Source organism: Neolamprologus brichardi, chromosome 17 (genome assembly GCF_056152115.1).
Source record: "Neolamprologus brichardi isolate AB-2024 chromosome 17, ASM5615211v1, whole genome shotgun sequence".
Lineage (NCBI taxonomy): Eukaryota > Metazoa > Chordata > Actinopteri > Cichliformes > Cichlidae > Neolamprologus > Neolamprologus brichardi.
This window is the reverse complement of record NC_142120.1, coordinates 22,687,008-22,699,863: the sequence shown is the minus strand read 5'-3', so window position 1 is coordinate 22,699,863 and position 12,856 is coordinate 22,687,008.

Below are 12,856 nucleotides of genomic sequence, written 5' to 3'. Positions count from 1 at the left end.
AGTTTTAGAATAAAGCAGGAAACTATAATATACAACAGCTCACTATAAAATACTCTCATCTCTGTTTTCTGTCTCGGCTCTTTGGCTGGGATTGGCCACTCAAATATTTTACTTACTATTACCTCACAACTCCCAGGCACTGGTATTGATTTTTATTATTATCCCCATTTCTGGTCCTTTTGTTTGACTCTAAGCTTTGAGGTGTGGAGAGCCAAGAAAACTTAACAGATAAAGCACTTTAAAAACAGCAAGCACTGACTAAAGTGCTGAACACTGGAATCAAAATACATTAAAATACAGATAAATACAGTACAACATGAAATAAAAGCATGGATAAAAATACAATACACAAATAAATATGAGAAAAAGAAGTAAAAATAAAATCCAAGCAGAAAAGGAGGGTCTGGAGTGGATTTAAAAATGACCAGAGAAGTGGTTTCACACCTGTAGTTCTTTACCTCTGGTCTGACTCAGCTGATGAGTTTGTAAACTTGTAGTTTTGCTTTGTTGTACTTTGATTCAGTCCCCATCATTGGTCAGATGTCTCTGGGGCGAGAGCAACAAAAGTAAATACAAGAAGAAGGTGCTGAGTTCTGGACTATCAGAGAACATGGAGACATTCATGCTAGCTGCCAGCCAGTACAGGCCTTTGCACATCTACAGCACCTTCCTGCACTGAGAATACAAATCATACGTTTGTATCCGGTCGTTAAGTCTGACATCACTAGCTGTGTCTGGGCCTAAACTCCGCTGCAGGTCCATATATCAAACGATCACTCAGCATTACTGAGAGTTGAAAAACTGTCTAAAGTCTTTCATCTTTAATAAAAAGATCAGCGTTCTGCTCTACCAGGTGTAACAATTGAGTTTAACATCCAGGCATCCATGAAAATGAAATTTATGACATTTAACGGAGTTAGAAGTTAGCAGGAAGTTAGCTCGCTAGCTTCTATCTAAATACAATATAGCATGTCCTGACTGCGGGGTTTTGGAAACAAATTAAAACGTACAGCTCTGTTATCACTTCCAACATAAATGAAGACAGAAAACTAAACAGCAGTGACGTTTGTAGGGTTACTGAAGTTTGGCTAGCTGGTATATAATGATGTGCTACGTGACCGCTAGCGACACAGCTTTGTTAGCATAATATAAACAAGCTAACTTTTTTACCACTCGATAAAAGCTAACGTGAGTGTTCTCGGTGGTCAGGAACAAATGTAATCGCATGGCAGGATGCTGTAAAAGGACCAAACTTCAGCCAGGAGAACAACTGAGATAATCCATCCACAATATGAGGTTAGTCATTCATATACTGCTGCATGGGCTGGGCTGTAGTTACATCCTAAGGTTTTAAAAACTGAGCTTAAATAAATGATTAGCGGTAATAAAAGCCGAGGGAGGTCAACAGTGATCACTGACTGTTTTAGGAGCTTTTTGAGATTAAATAGAAGAAAATACATAACATTAAACATGTTAACAACACAAAAGCCATATTAAACGCAGACTACTTTAGGCCCGGAAGTAGGATTCGTCACATCATCACTTAACGACCGGATTGGACAATATTTAGCTTAAACGTGTAACATACACCTAGTAGATGTTCGGATTGGGGTTGAGACCACCTCCTCTAAAGGGTGCCAGTGCAGTTGTTTTGGTCCAGACTCGAGTGCGATTACTGTGTTCACACCTGCACAAACAAACTGCACTGACATTGAAAACAAACCAGAGGTCGATTTAAACGATGGGGATGTGGAAACACCCTAATGTGCAACTGCAACCAATTCCACAATGTAAAGACGCCAAAAGCATCAGGTGTTCTGAGGTTCACTCAGGTGTCGCTGGTCTCACAGGTGACTTTCAGCAGTCATGGCTTCACAGGCTGAAGAAGCCAAACTCTGACACGTCTCAGTGAAGTGATGGTGTGGGTGTGAAAAACATGAATCACATGTTAGAAACAGGACGTTCTCACCCTGCGGCGTCTTTTACAGAAGACGACGAGAGTTGAGTCACTCTGTCGTAATGATCACAGACACATGGAGTCAGAACTGCATAAATACACATTTAAAACACGTTTGGTAGCGTCCATCTGACGGGTGAATTAATAAGGATAAACCAGGATAAATAAAAGAGTTCTCACAGCAGAGGAAGAAGATTTGTGGGAATAAACAAACAGAAAAGCTTCTTCTGTCAGCACTCAGTTTTCTCTTGGACAGATTCTTTAATCCGCCTCATCTCTGCTGAATAAGTGAAAGACGTGTAAAAAACACGAGTTGTGTTTAATCTCTTTTAAGCAGTCCTCAATAAAAATCTTTGATTTGCATATGTATGACAAACAGAAACGGTCTGATCTGGATTTATATTCACAGTTTAAATCTCAAAGCATTTCATTCAAGCTCAGAATAAGCTTCAAATCCCAGCACAGGTTCACGTAGAGCAGGTGGACAGGTAAGCATGGAGGTCAGGTGATGCTAAGGGGTAGACGGACACAAGCAGAGAGATGCTGTCTGATTTTGATTCAGATGAAATCCATTAGCACTACCAGGTCAAAGCTTCTTCACGCCGAATCATTCTATTCTTAGACACTGAGAACAAAGCTCCAGAGAATCCAGCAGCTATTTCTGATCACATCATCAGCTGAGAGCTCAGGTCATGTGACAGGAGGGGAAACGGAGTGTATTTTTACCTACTCTGAAGCAGGAATAAAAATGTATGTGCACAATCACATAGAGGGAAATGAAAGCTTGTCAGTGAAAATCTCTGTCCACTGATTCGCACATTTGTTTCATACAGTTGAAGTCCAAAGAGTGTCTCACACATTTCCTTAATTTACTCAGGCAGCATTTCTTCCCAAAAACTCAGATGTACTGTTGAAAGTGCACTCCTCAGGGGTTGAAAGGTATTAATTTAACTTGTTTAGACTGAGACACAGGAGAGTTTCTTTGGTCTGACCCACTTAGGACTGAGGTGTGCTGTTTGTGTCCCACCATGTAAATGAGTCTGACACCCCTGCTGTAAAGGATGATGAGCCCTCAGGGACTCTGATTCTCACAGTTTGGGCTGAGACCATGAACCATGAACCAAAACTTGTCCCTTTTTTGTCTTGTTGCCTCTCCTGTTCACCTGCTGCCTCTTTGAAATGGTTTCTGCTTCCTGTCAGGATGGACTGATATCTGTACAGTTTGTCTGACTGTGTTATGATTGAGTGCAGCACAAACAGTGCTGACTGCAACTCACCTGACGGCCTCAGGTGTCACTGAAAGCAGCGTGATGAAGTAAACAGAGTGGAAAGGAACACTGGTGGGAATCATGTGTTCACTATGAGGCTCACCTCAGAAACCACGAGCCGCCCTGTGACCTCGGGACGTTTCTGCACATTTTAATGAGCAGTGATACGAGTTTGTACAACAAGCGCACACTGACGCTAATTCTAAGTAATGTGAGAGCTACACTTTAGTTAATTAAAAAGTAAAAATATCAATGAGCTGAGTCAGTGTGCAATCAGAGCTGATCACATCAGCCAGCTTTGTGTTGTCTTATTAAAAAATTGATCTGAGCTGTTTGTGAGTCTACATAAATATGAAATAATAGTAAGAATGCACACAGGGCTGAAGATGATTTAGTGCGCTCTGAATTCCTTCACTGCCCCCGGCCACAGACTGTTCAGCAGCCACCAAAACAAACCACGTAAACGGTGTTCCCCCCTTTATTTCTCACGCCGATGACTCACTTTCTGCTGATATTATTATCAACACGATGCTCTCCAGCTCCTCACACACACAAACCTATCTCTGAGCAGGTTTATCAAATTAAACTGCACTAAAAAGATAACAGAGGACAACAGTGAGAGATAAATTTAAACATTTTAATAGAAACTATAACGACAGGCTCCAGTTCTTTTTCTAACCCTCTTATTTGATTTGATTTTACCATTCTGAGCCTACAGACTAGCTAGCAGGCTAACCTCTGCATGTGACGCGAGGCCACATCAGCTTATGGATCGTGGCCTTATGTGGAGTCTGCTGTTTGTGTGCTCTTCAGTTTCTGTTCAGTATTTTTGGAGTTTGCACGTTTGGTTTCCTCAGTGTTTCCTCTTCTTGTCCCATCTCGGTTTTGGTATCTTCTCAGTCTTTGTCATCATAATTTCTATATGTCAGTGCTTTCTTATACTGGTGTCTGTGAAGGTTCTCAGTCATCCAGGTCATCGTAGTCAAAGGAGCTTGCAAAGAAAAGCGTCTGGACTTCTTTAAGTTACTTGAAGACGTTTCACCTCTCATCCGAGAAGCTTCTTCAGTTCTAAGGTCAAATGGTGGAGAGTCCCAGATAAACCTAGTGGGAGTGTCCCCCCACAGAGGGACAAAAGGACCCCCTGATGATCCTCTAATCGCCTGAGCCAAGGTGTGAAACTGGGTATGGGTCCCAATCAGCCAGAGTTTCGGTTGAGTTCATTGTGAAACCTGGCCCCACCTTATCATGCGAATTCCTGAGGTCAGATGGCCCAGGATGTGAGTGGGCGTTAAGGCGTCTGGGAAGGGATCTCAAAACTGGATTATAGATGGCAGAGAGTTGGTGTCGTAAACCACCGCCTCTGTTCAAAGATGGTCGCTCACAGTGGACATAGATGGCTTCTTTCACTCCTCTTTCAAACCATCTGTCCTCTCTGTCCAAAATGTGAACATTGGCATCCTCGAAAGAGTGTCCTTTATCCTTAAGATGCAGATGGACAGCTGAGTCTTGTCCTGTGGAGGTGGCTCTTCTGTGTTGTGCCATGCGCTTGTGAAGTGGCTGTTTGGTCTCTCCAATGTGGAGGTCTGGGCATTCCTCGCTGCACTGTACAGCATAAGAGGCACAGAAAAGAAGATCAGACACCAGCGAGGGAGGATAAGAAGGACAGACGCAACAACATTGTCATCCCCTATGTAGCCGGTGTATCAGAAAAACTCAGGAGGGTTTTCTCCAAGCATGACATCCCGGTGCATTTCAGACCCAGCAACACACTCAGACAAAAACTGGTTCACCCGAAAGACAAAACGCCAAAACACAGACTTAACAATGTGGTGTATGCCGTACAGTGCAGCGAGGAATGCCCAATGTCCATTGTGAGTGACCATCTTTGAACAGAGGCGGTGGTTTACGACACCAACTCTCTGCCATCTATAATCCAGTTTTGAGATCCCTTCCCAGACGCCTTAATGCCCACTCTCATCCTGGGTCATCTGACCTCAGGAATTCGCATGATAAGGTGGGGCCAGGTTTCACAATGAACTCACCCGAAACTCTGGCTGATTGGGACCCATACCCAGTTTCACACCTTGGCTCAGGCGATTAGAGGATCATCAGGGGGTCCTTTTGTCCCTCTGTGGGGGGATACTCCCACTAGGTTTATATCTGGGACTCTCCACCATTTGACCTTAGAACTGAAGAAGCTTCTCGGATGAGAGGTGAAACGTCTTCAAGTAACTTAAAGAAGTCCAGACGCTTTTCTTTGCAAGCTCCTTTGACTTTCTTATACTGGTCAATTTATTGTTTTATTTCCTGTGTTTACTTCGATATTCACTTTGATTGGTTTTCCCTGTTTTTCTTTCGTTCCATTGTGTCTGATTGTTCCCACCTGTTCCCCGTCCCTAGTCAGTCAGATGTGTATATATAGCCCTGTCCCTTGTGTTTGTGCTCCTCGGTTTTGATCTCATCTTCACTTGGTTACTTGTGTTGTGCTCATTTTCTCTACAAATCGTGCTGAGAGCCTCGCATTGCTTCTTCACAACTGCTGCAGTGCTGCATCGTGTTGTCATTCCCCGCCTCCTCTGATGTTCAGGACACGAATTCATCCTCTACAGCTCCCTCCATCCCGCTGTGGCCTCAGGTGTTTGTTTCTGTAGGACACCTGAGAACATCCACAGCTATTTTTATTCTCTGCGTTGTCATCACCTCCGCTTCCATCCGGATTCCTCTGACAGACTCGGGTTTCAGTCTGAATTTCAGCTCAGAGGTCAGGAAGATTCAGGATGAGTATGTGATGGTACCCTGCTGGAGGTATTTGATCAGCAGCAGTTTTTTAGGACTACACACAAGTTTCACTTTGCTTTAATTCACTTCAGAGGATCAATATTTCTGTTTCTGTTGTTTGATGTCCACACAGCTTCACACTGAAACACGAGCCCGTCCTTCAACGGGAACTTTGTGTGCATCAGCTTTTTATCCTTAAAGGAAGAGCGAAGGAGGAGCGGAAAATGAAACTGAAACTATGATGATACATAGAATACGTCCTGTTTGCTGTTACTCTGCACTTGTTTGGTTTTTTATCAGTCCACTTTCATCTCCACTGAAATAACACAAATGTTTTGTCTGCCTGAAAAATGACACGTTACCACAGCTTGTGTATTCAGACATGAGACAAACCACACTCTCCTCATCCTCCAGCACTTACAAATGAGGAAGCACCAAAGCTAAAAAGTCCAGCTGTGGGGTTAGCAGCTGCACCGATTGATTGGCTTCGCTGTGTGTTTGTTCCTTAAAGAGAACCAAAGCTGAAAATATCAGTGACAATGTCTTCATGCTCTCCCCGGCAGACAAATTGTACTCCTCTCATTCTTTCTCTCCTGCCCCCTCAGATATGCAGCAGCAAAGCACAGAGTGAGTTATAGTGGCTTATAAGCAAAAATCCATAAACTGCAGCCAAACTGACAAATGATCCTCAACTGATTTCCTCAGGGGGAGGCCGCGTCTGAGCGAGCGCGTCTGAACTGACTCTGTTTAAATTTTTATCACATAACCAGCTCTTCTTCACCCCGAGTGAGGAAGAAGATAAAAGCACCAAGTGGCTGATATGACGTGAATCCCTGAGGCAGAAATCTGACAGAGAACTGACCAATCACAGCGAGCAGAGAGAGAATTTACATCAACCCTGTCATCACGGGAAACTGACAAACATCACTCAGCTTCCTCCATCGGTCTGTGCACACATGAAGCTGACAGCTGGATGTTGTGAATTCTCTGAAGCTGGAGTTTAAATGTGCTCCATCAGTACGTTCCTGACCTCCAGGCGACACCATCAGGCTGTCACCTGACTTCAATCAGGAGGTCGGATCAGGTTATTGATCAGCAGGTTCATTCCGACCTCTTCACTGCCCTTTTGCTTGTAAAAGATTCATACTGAAGAGCTGTGAATGAGCAGAAAACCAGGTTTAAAGCCTTTTATTGAGTTTTTATACAAACAGTAAAATAACCGTAAGCAAAAATTTCAGGGGTCATCATCATGTGAGACAGGTGTTCATTCTGAGTCCGCGGGGTCAGCGCTCACAGATCCCGTCTTTACCCCGCCCCTCTCCCCGGTTCTCATGGGCGGTGGAGCTGTATTATTCATGTAGGCTCTGTTGACCGTGTCCAGCCACCAAACGTTCACCAGTCAGCTTGACTCTCTGGATCGAGGAGGGCGAGGGCCTGCAGCTCCCATTCATCTCAGTCCCACCCCACTTTGTTTTATTTTTCTTGTCTAACTTATCATTTACTCAGTGGCTCATGTTCAATAAGCTGTGTTACGCATTTATTAACTAATAATTAAAGACAGCTGTTAAAGTATTATTTTTGGCTGAAGAGGAAAGGCCATATAACGAGTGAAACAGAAACCAAGAAATGTGGTGTGTTTGCATAAAACAGTGGCAAACAGTTCGATCAATCTCACTCAGCGCTGGCGTCACGCAGCGTGACCGCGAGCCTTCGAACAAATTATCCAAGTGGAAATAACTCGTGTTTGTTTCACTGACCACTTCATAAATGACAAATGAGTCTGAAAAAACATTCGAACTGGTATTAATCATCATTATTATTGTTGCTTCCCTTTAAGTGAATCAGCAGTGCTCTCATAGCGCAGAATGAAGTTGTTTGATGCCAACATAATGAGCTCTGCTGTTTCAGCTTCATATTTCTGTGTGTGAACGTGAGCTGCGTGAGGAGGGAACCTTCTGTTAATGAGCTGCCAATGAGTTTATTGTGGTGTGCATGCGGAGCCCCCGAGGACCACGCAGCTCAACCCAGCATGCTCTGAAAGGCGAGGCTGGCGCGTTTATCGTGGAAGCTCGATACAGAGATGATTTCAGGCTCACGCCGCCGAGTCGCCGTCTCAGCTGCTTCAGCAGCTCCTCTCTGCCTGATAAACGAGCGCCAGTGATGGATGGCAGGGATAAGGAGGCTTTAATGCATCTGAAGCCGCAACAACATTCACTAATCAGATAAAACTCTACACACATGTGTTATCCTCGGATTTTCTGAAGATTTGTAGGAAAGTGAAAGAACAAAAATGGAAGGGTTAATTAGCCACACGCTCAGATGATATCTGCAGGAAGTGTTTTGGCTTTTATTAGAACGGTAACTGGATGATATGTATGACTGAGACAGGATGTGCTGGTGTGTAGATGTGCTGTACAGGAAAGTAAGTTTTAATAAATACATTAGAGACATGGAGTGCCATTATCTACTTATAGTTTTAAAATCTAATAAAAATATAAAATACAAAGCAGTTGCAATGCGACCTTTCAGCCTTCAAAACAACACTAATTTTACATAGAGAGCTTTGTGCTGCCTGAGTGTGCTGACACTACAAATAGGGAGAAATGAAGCTAATTAAAGATGGAAACACACAAACTGATAAAAACAAGGGGCTCTGCGTCCACAAAAATCCCAGCCTGCAGACTTCTGCATTCAGAGAGACTCGTTGAGAAATAATTCAACTTTTGGAGCACCTTTAGTGCTGCCAGGGGGATGGGACAGGGCTTAAAATCTAGGTTTTGTGTATTTGTCACCCTGACACGTTTCAGATCAAAGAAAGGACAAAACAACTATGTGAAAGAGACTGGGAGCAGGAGCTACTCCTTTTAAGCAGTTACTAATGAGGTTGATGGAAGTCGGGTAGCCTCGCTGAAGACTGGGAAACTCCGAATGCCTGCTCGGCCAACCCTGGATTGAGAGTGTAACACCAAACACAGCAGTCTGGACCATGAGAGAAGAACTGTGATTTCAGCCACGCTACAGGGTTTTCCAGCGTGAACAACATGCCACTACAATGATGCCAAAGCCCTGCAGTTTGATTAAAGTCTAAACTTTGACTTGCACACTTTTGAGCTATTCAGAGGTGGACCTGCTGATGTGTTTCTGATCCTTGTTCTGCTGCATAGTCCGAGTGCTTTTGACCTTCAGACAATGAACTGATGATCAGACCGTCTCCTCCAGGATTTTATGGTAGATAGTAGAATTCGGCCCAGACTATCACAGTACCACCACCTGCTACTGTGATGTTGTCTTTATGAAATGCTGTTATTCTGATGGCCAATGTAACCGGACCCAGATGTCTCAGTGATCATCCAGATGATTGTTTATGGTCAGCAGCGGTTTTCCCCTTCAACTCTCCCTGGAGGCCATTTTTACCCAGTTAATTTCTTATTGTTGAATCATGACCTCTGACATTAACTGAGCCAAGTCAGGCCTGCATGTCTTTAGATCTTGTTCTGGGGTCTTCTATGACCTCCTGGATGAGTCGTTGATGCGCTCTTGGAGTGATTTTGGTTGGCCGGTCGCTCCTGGGAATGTTCTGGATAGGTATTCTCCATGTGTGGGTGGAGCCACAGAAATGTCTCTTTAACCTTTCAGACTGGTGATGTTACTGACTTTGTTTCTCAGCTGTTTCTTTAGATTGGGGCATTATGCTCTGCTCTTTCAGATCTTCTATGTTTTTTTAAGAATGAGATCTTCTACTTAACTTTATCAGACAGATGCTGTTTAAGTGATTCAGCAGTAATCACTGTGGGGTGGACTTACCTTTGTCCCTATGGATGGTCCAGCAGTGAAATAGCTAAAAGATTGAATTTTGTCAGCATTATTTTCTTGGTTTTAGGTAAAGACTCTGTGTGATAGAGATTGCCCCCAGAAATCACGTTCAGATAGAGTTATGAGGAGTCTGATGGTGAGCTGCTTCTGTTTAAAGGTGATAGATAAGCCTTGGCAATGAAGATCAATGCAGTCTAGTAACAGGACATTTAAAACCATAGCAGGGGCTCCAAGGGTAAATATCCTCAGAAGTCCAGAGGAAGAGGCTTTTTTTAATGAAACATTTAAAGGAAGCTCTAAAAATCAGGTCATGGATGCTTAAAAACACTGAGACTCTGATGACATGACTGAAGAAATGTAGAGGAGGGTTGAATTAACCCAGTTAAACTTAAACCTCCTCATAATGATGGTTGCCTCATCAAAACAGTGGATGGATGCTGTTTTTAGTCTTAAATGTGTGACCTGTTTCAGTTTTTTTCCTCCTGTTAAAACTGTTTTAATCAGCGTGAGTTTAAAACTTTTCCCAGCCTCCTCCTCCTCCTCAGCCCTCAGAGGGAAATAAAGTCCTGTGGAGGTAATTACCTGCTGTAAGACTTCACCCTCTGATTGCTGCATTACTCTCTAATCTCTAATCGGCTGAATTACCCACAATCCCCTCTGGTTATTTCTCTTTTTCTGACCCAATCACCACACTGCTGCACTGCTTTATTAACACTGCATTAAACCCCACAGGAGGCTAACGGCCACAATTTACCTGATCAGAGTTTGCCGACTCAGAAGGTTTATAATGACTGCAGGGAATTATGGGAAATTGAGGCTTTAAGGAGGAAGAGGAAATGATGGAAGCAGGAAGTGAAAAAACTCATCTCACAGTAGAGCTGTTTTAAAGGGGGAAATGATCTATAGTGACGAAACGGTTTGTGTATCAGGCTGTTTATTTCTGCTGTGAAGTTTCAACATGGGAGTCTATGAGGACTGAGTCAGTGCTGCCCCTGTTGGATGCCAGAGGAACTGCAATTGCTGGTTGTAGTCCTGACATCATTAAAACGTAACTGTCTGCCCCCCCCCCCCCCCCCCCCCCACCCCCCACAGCCTTTCTGGAGTGGCTTTACCAGGTGTTCACCAAGTTGTTGTTGTTCCAAGTCACCTATTGGCAAAGGTTCACCACAAAACTAAGCCAGATGGAGAAATCTGTTGTAGACCCTTACCCTAAAGCAGAAAGAGTATGAAACAGCTGGTTCCTCCATCCATCCATCGATCCATCATTTTGTATTCATCCATCCAATAATGCATATTATTAAGAAGCACAATATTTACTGAGTGAGGAGAATGATCCAAAAGACATGTCCCCACATCCCTCCAGCAGTGAGTTGGTCCCCATAGGCTCCCACACTAAAACTTTCAGAAATAAACGTAATTACATCCTGATACACAACATTTTTGGTTTATATAGATAATTTAACCCTTCCTAACACCTGTACGGTTTTTATAACTTACCTGTTTAAATTGTATTGAGGGTTAAAGTTTGCATTATTAGGGATGTGGCCTTGTTGACTTTGTGGCAAAACAGGGTGTAGCTGCTAGCTGTCTGGTAATTGTAGTCCCTGAACTGAACTTGGTCTTTTCATGTATTCCTGTCCTCCGCACTCCCCTTCCTCCATCACTGTCATGTGACTTTATCTCCAAGTCCTTCAGACCAAGGACACATCAGAGTGGGACTAAAGTGAGCTCCAGGGGACAAACACAAAGTGGTCTCTAATGTGCTCCAGAGGTTTCCTCCTGCTGTCAGCTGATTCAGGATTTACTGACCACAGCAGACTCTCTGAGCTGAGCATTTTTGCCGAGATACACAAAGCAGAGAGTTCTGCCTCCTGTGGAAGCTTTAATTGGACCTGCGGCTATAAATGATCAGTGAGTTTTCTCCTTTGAGAGCGGGAGTAAAAATAGAAGAAGCTTTTTCTGTCTGGACACAAAGCAGAGGATTATTTATTCTCAGTGTGTCTGTTTCCAGGCTCCACTTTGTATTTGTTAATGTCTTTGAACTGCTCATTTTATTCGTTGAATCTATTTTTATTGAATGTTGTGTAATTTGATGGATGTGTGTGGATGTTGGTGGATTTAGCTTTCCTTGTAAAGCAGGGCTTTAAAGGCGCTGAAGTCCAGTCACTGTAAGCAGAAATCTGTTTTTATTCTGGAGTTCATTTATTCTGTGGAGCTCTGAGAGACCTGCTCACATGTTGGTGGAGGCGTGTGTGCGGCACTGATCTGTTTTAGCTGCTCTGTTGTTCCTGCGCAGATTTGCCGGTGAAGGAAACAGCAATGACATCTGTTGGCACGGGAAGTTTAATGTGGTGGAGAAGCAGCGAGCTGAGCCTCGGGCTGTCAAGCAGATGTCTGCAGTGTTGTCGTGGTGTCATTACAGGCTCAGGAAGAACTTGTTGTGTTTGAGCCCTCGGCTCATCAATCTTTCACTGATAGACCTGCAGACTGTGCGTTTAGGGTCGCTGCGGTTTACAGGACAGGAACCATGGCTGGCCGTCTCACTGCGTCCTGAAACAAACACACCAGTAACCCAATCACTGGGTGCTGTCACAGTTCATATGGTCATAAACATGCCAACATCACACACACACACACACACACACACACACACACACACACACACACACACACACACACACACACACACACACACACACACACACACACACACACACACAAACAAACAAAGCTGATAATAAACTTGAACATTTAACCCCACCACAGAGTGGAGGAGCCTTTTAAAAATGCATCCAGAGGGGAGGTGAAAGTCTGTTTAGACCTGAATCCATGTCTTTCAGTAAAACCTGCTGCTCACCAAAAACTGTTAATGATTCATAAATCTGCTTCCTGCTCAGGGACACGACAGACAGTTTTATTTGAAACATGCGATGTAACCTGTAGAGTTTGGATCTTTTGTTGCTAAATCTTGACATTTGTCAGCCTGGCTAGTAAATCTACCCTCTCTCTGCCAATCAATAACACCAGACAGAGGTTTATA